A 6024-nucleotide genomic window follows, 5' to 3' on the forward strand; every position below is an offset into this window, starting at 1 on the left:
ATTTAGGGGGAGGGCTGGAGAGATAGTGGAGTGAGTAGGAAGCTTGCTTTGCAAACAGCAAACCCGGCTTTAATCCCCAGCTCCCTGTATGATCCCTGAGCCCTACCAGGAATGACCCCTGAGCACAGAGCCAGGAACAAGCCCTGAGCACCACCAGGTGTGACTCACTCCACCACCACCAAAAAAAAACAAAAAAAAAAGACAAACTTGGGGTCTGAAGATGGTTCAGTGACTACGGCACCTGAGGTTGCAAGTCTGGTCCCCAGTGAGCCCATATGCACCAAAGGTGGTACTGGTGGTTGCAGGCTGCACCCTCGGGAACCCCACAGTGTCATAACAGAGTGAGCGATCTCCCGTACACAGCTAGATCAGCCAGGTGTACTTTAGCACCCCAACTAAAATGTGGGACCTCAGCAGGTGCCACAAGTAAAAGCATGTGGGTACCATGATCAGTGTGTAACCCTGGGCATTACAGCAGCAACAACAGCAATAGCGAGGATGAGGGAAAGGGAATAGGAGAAGAAAGATTCCCCTATGGCCATAAGAAAGGGAGGGAGAGAAATGGCTTTTCCAACTTAACTCTGACCTTTCTAGAAATAGACTCATAATTATCAACATAACCATCAGGCTGAGAGAGCTCCAAGGGCTGGGCACAGGCCAGAGGCCTGGGGTGAGCACCACACGGTTCCCTGTATCAAGTGCTCCCCAAACTTGGAGCTGGGAGTAGCCCTCAACCACCTGCAGGCGTGACCCCAAAACAGTCAAAGCAAAATAAAGAGATAGATGAGAACATATCCCAGGAGGTGCTTATGGAGGTTACAACAGCCTATTGATGATCAGCTTATCTTTCAGGGACTCAGAACAAGACAGCAGGATGGTAACAGAGTGAGGCAGGATGACTTTCAACCAAGGCAGGGCACTGAATGGGACAGAGTCAGCAGCCCTGAAGCCCCGGATTCAGGTTCAGACTCCCCCATTTTAATGAGCTGAATGGCCTTGAGGTAAGTCACCTTTCCTCTCAGTCTATTTTCTCATCAGCAAGAGAGGAGTATAATAGTGTTCATCTTATAGAATTGATTAAATAAGAGTGCCTTGAAGCAAGTAAACCCTCAGTAAATAGTTATAATAATCGTTGTCAGGCTAGGGATGTGGCTTGCTGATAGAGCACTTTCTGGGCATGTGTGAGGTCCTTAAGTTTGGTCCCTATCACTGCAAAGATGCAGAAAGAAAACTGTTGCTAACAATTCTGTTTGGGGGGTCAGCGCAATAGTATAGCGGGTAGGGAATTTGCCTTGCACGTGTCTGACCCAGGTTCGATCTCTGGCATCCCATATGGTCAGGCCTCCAGGAACTGCCAGGAGTAATTCCTGAGTGCAGAGCCAGGAGTAACCCCTGAGCTTTCCTGGGTGTTACTCCAAAAAGCAAAACAAAACAAAACAAAAAGAGTATTATCTCTTTATCTCTCAGCAATAAAGACATTATAGCCAAAAGAAAACATATATATATATATATATATATATATATATATATATATGGGGCTGGAGTGACAGCACAGCGGGTAGGGCGTTTACCTTGGATGAGGCCAACCCGGGTTCGATTCCCAGCATCCCATATGGTCCCCTGAGCACAGCCAGGAGTAATTCCTGAGTGCATGAGTCAGGAGTAACCTCTGTGCATCGCCTGGTGTGACCCCAAAAGCGAAAACAAAAGAAGAAAAGAGACACCTTTATTTGGGGTGGGGGGGCACTCCTGACAGTGCTCAGGGCCTGCTGCTAGCTCTGTATTTAGGGCTCACTCCTGGCAGGGCTCATGGGATCATATGGAGTGCCAGGATGTGGCAAGCACCTTACTCACTGTACTATTTCTCCAGCCCCAGTTATTGGCTTTTGATAGCAGGCTTGTGGGGGGAGAAAAACACCAGAAAATCTACAATCCTTAGGGAGGTAGGAGACTAATGCTCAGAAGTTTAAGCCCTGCGTTTGCAAGCAGGACTTCCATCCCTGGGGGCTCCTGCATGCACCAAGCACAATCCCAGAGTCTCTGCTCTTTTCTTTATTTGCCCTTTTTTGCCATGACTGACTTAGAGATTATTCTCTGGTGGTGCTGGGTGTGTTTGTGTGGGAGTTCCATGTAGTCAGTGTTGGGGATTGAACCCAGGCCTCCTTTAGCCAACTCTCTGGCTAACATAGCTCCACTATCGAGAATCCCTGGCATCACAAGCAATTTCCCACTGTAATTTCAGTCGAACGTGTGAGATCTGGAACGAAAAAGACTGTGACATCCTAGTGAGCTCAGATTCATCATCTATATACAATATCACTTGGCGGAGAGTGTGACCCTTGGTGAGCTCTCTCAGATTCTCCATACACTTACTACACGAGAGAATAGCATGACTGAAGGATGCAAGCAAGCCCTAGTATGGCCAAGGATGTCTTGAAACATGAGGAAGCACCCTGACTGACTGTAGGCTCACCACAACCCAGTGTGTGTACCACATGCCCCCTGTCTCCCATCACAGCATCCATGGACACAGAGGGTAAGACGGGGAGCAGCCAAAGATGGGAACTGGGAAGTCAGAGTACAGTGGGTAGGGTGTTTGCCTTGCATGCAGCCAACCTGGGTTCGATCCCCAGCATCCCATATGGTCCCCCGAGCACCGTCAGGAGTAATTCCTGAGCACAGAGCCAGGACTTAACCCCTTAACATTGCCAGGTGTCACCCAAAAAGAAAGAAAGGGAAAAAAAAAAGATGGGAGCTGGGGGCTGGGGCTCAGTGGTAAAGCACATGTCTCGCATGCATGATATCTGGGCACATCCCTGGAACTGCAAAGATGGGGCTGGGATGTGGTCCAGCTGTCAAGCATGTAAATGAGGTCCGGATTCAAGAAGAAAAAAGAATTAAAAAATGAGTGTCAATTCGTTTTCAGGTAAAAAGCTACTTGGGTTCCCATCTAAGCCCACATGCTGCTTTGATAACGAAAACAGTGAAGCTGGCAGGCCTTTCTGCTACAACCAGGTCCTCCAAGAGGTCTCGGACCTTTGGAGCAAAAGGTGAGAAGTGGGGGCCTGATAAGATAGCTGGCTGGGGGGGGGTTCAGATTTGTCAACTGTTAGCTGTGGGATCTTGTAGTAAGTTCACTCTGACCCTTTGTATCTCGTGAAATGGAGGTGCCACTCTTCTGCCCATTTAACACGAGCGCAAACAAATTATCTCGTTTCATATGTTTCAGTTATCACGTTCAATTTCCCCCAGTTATCTTGCTAATATCTATTATAGGCTTTTTTCCCCAGGCCCAGAGCCAATCAAGGATCACACTTAGCATTTAGCTCTTCTGCCTCTTTATTATCCTTTAATTTGGAACTGTTCCCCCACCTTAGTGTGTAGCTCCATTACATTGATATTTTGAAAGTGTTTGGGTCATTTGTCTTGTTGGGTGTTGTGAGGATGAAATTGGACAATATTTTTAAGAGCTATGCTGTTGAACCAGTGTGACCAAGTAGTTAACTAGGGGAAAAAAATCTTCCTCATTAAAAACAAAAAAATGCAGGAATGGGGCAGGGTAAGGTACAAGGTACAAGGGGTAGTACTTTCACCTTGCACTTGACTGACCCAGGATCAATCGCTGATATCCCATATAGTCCCTGAACCTGCCAGGAGTGATCCCTGAGCACAACCAGGTATGGCCAAAAACAAAAAAAGAAAAAATGGGGATGTGGTGGACACACCAGAGTGTGCTCAGGGCTTACTCCTGGCTCTGTGCTCAGGGGTCACTTTTAGCGGTGCCCAGGGGATCTTTTGTGGTGCTGGGGATTGAACCCTGGGTTGACCACATGTAAAGCAAGTGTCTTACCAGCTATACTATCTCTCCATCCCCAATTTCCCTATTTTAGTTATAAATGAATTTCTTCATTGCTTACTGACACAATTACATCAGCTGCTTGTAAAAGGAGGGAAAAGGCAGAGTAGTTATTTTCTTTCTGTGGGGGCACATCCAGCAGTGCTCAGGGATCATTCCTGAGCATCGATATGGTGCTGGGGATTGAGTCACAGGCCTACTACATGCAAAGCAAGCCTCCAACCCACTGCATTATTGCTCTGGCCCCAGCAGAACAATTCCTGGGTACCACATCTAGGAGTCACTCCCAAGCACTGCAGAAAAAATAGCCTCTGAGCACTGCCTGATGTAGCACCCAAAGTGAAAAAAAAAACAGTAACAGTTCTTTTTTTGCTTCTGGGCCACATCTAGCAGTGCTCAGGACTCACTCCTGGTTGAGCTCAGGGGACCATATGGGGTGCTGGGGATTGGAGTGGTGTTCAAGGCAAATGCCTTCTTGCTGTACTATCACTCTGCACCCTCCTCCACACACACATACAAACACACACACACACACACACACACACACACACACACACACACACACTCCCAGTTCTTTACCAGAGATGTCGCTCAATGGCAAGCACATACCTTGCATGCATAATGAGACCTGGGTTAAATTCCTGCACCACAAAACAAAACAAAAAACAGTTCTTGACCAAAAAAAAAAAAAAGACATGAAATTCTTTGCTGTGATCTAAAATATGGTCAAATTTCAAACCATTTACCAGTGTGGAGTTACTTATATGTGAAACCAAGCACTGCATGCTAGTAGAAGAGGAAAGGAAGTAGGGTTAGGCCTGGCAATGTGAAGCTCTGTGTTCCCGCCCCAGTCCTGGAAGAGCAAGGAAGCGGTCAGACAATGTGGGGCTGAACTAAAGTGGGATCTGAACTGGCTAACCAGAGGAAACAGGCATTATTCCCTGAGGACAAGAACCTTTGACCAAAGAATAATATCTGTGTATGAAGAGAGGATGGAGGGAAAATAGCTGAGGAACTAGGGGTGAGTGGTTTAAAATTTATATATGGGTGGGGCTGGAATGTTAGTACAGTGGGTTGGGTGGTTTGCCTTAAACACAACTGATCCGGATCCTCAGCAACCCATTTGGTCCCCCTGAACACCACCAGGAACAATTCCTGAGTATAGAGCCAGGAGTAACCCTGAGTATCGCCGGGTGTGACCCAAAATACGAAATAAAAAAATAAATAAATAAAATTCACATGTAGGCCCCTGAGCCACAACAGTACAGTGGGTAGGGCATTTGCAGTACCCCAACCCATATTAAATCCCAGGCATCCCATATGGTCCCCTGAGCACTGTGAGGAATAATTCCTGAGTGCAGAGCCAGGAGCAAGCCCTGAGAATCTATGGGTGTGTCACCTCTCCACCCTCCAAAAAATTCATGTGTAACTGGGGCAGAGCGAGATAGTACAGGGGTTAAGGCCTTGCATGTGGCTGACCCTGGAATTCCTTTGTAACACCCCAAGAGTGATCCCTGAGCACAGAGCCAAGAGTAAGTCCTGAGCACTGTCAGTTGTGGCCCCGAAAGTCTGAAACACACCAAAATCCTGTAAAATTCAAGTGTGATCAACTAGGTTTCAAATGGGAAGCGGGAACCCTTTTAGAGCCCTTGAGAATGTATTCTTAGTCCAAAGAGCAAAATTGTGACTCATGCTCAGCAAACAAGCCCCAAAGTGTAAAACTACTTTCACCTGGAACATATCCCACAGTGTCCCCCTCCGTGCGTGTTTATTTAAAAGGAGGGCGTGTTCGGCAGCAGACGTGACCCAGAGGCCCTCCACCTGGAAAATCACGAGTTGGGCTCACGCACTTAATCCTCAATGCTTAACCCGGGTTCAGAATTTTACTAATTAACCAAGTCGAGCAAATTGTCGGACGGAACTCGCTCACTGCGTCATTCATATACTGGGGTGGTGTCTGGGGCCTCCTCGTTTCGCCGAGGGAAAACACCTAGGGACCGGGAGAAGAGCGGGCGGGGGCGAGCGAGCACGCGGGGCCGAGTCCGGTCGGGCGTCGGGCGGCCCCCAGGGGCCCCCCGGGGCCCGCGCCTCGGGCGCGGCGCGTGTGCTCGCGGGCGGGGCGGCCCGCGGCCGGCGGCGGCCAATCGGGGCGGGCGTCCGGGCCGGGG

At 48.5% G+C, this 6024-nt stretch overlaps 1 protein-coding gene across 1 annotated transcript in view; it reads right to left on the reverse strand.

Annotated features, from left to right (window-relative positions):
- CUNH14orf119 (chromosome unknown C14orf119 homolog) overlaps positions 1 to 6024 on the reverse strand; it is a 275876-nt gene that overhangs the window by 88231 nt on the left and 181621 nt on the right. The gene's annotated exons all lie outside the window — the stretch shown is intronic.

Source organism: Sorex fumeus, unplaced genomic scaffold (genome assembly GCF_029834395.1).
Source record: "Sorex fumeus unplaced genomic scaffold, SorFum_2.1 ptg000098l, whole genome shotgun sequence".
Lineage (NCBI taxonomy): Eukaryota > Metazoa > Chordata > Mammalia > Eulipotyphla > Soricidae > Sorex > Sorex fumeus.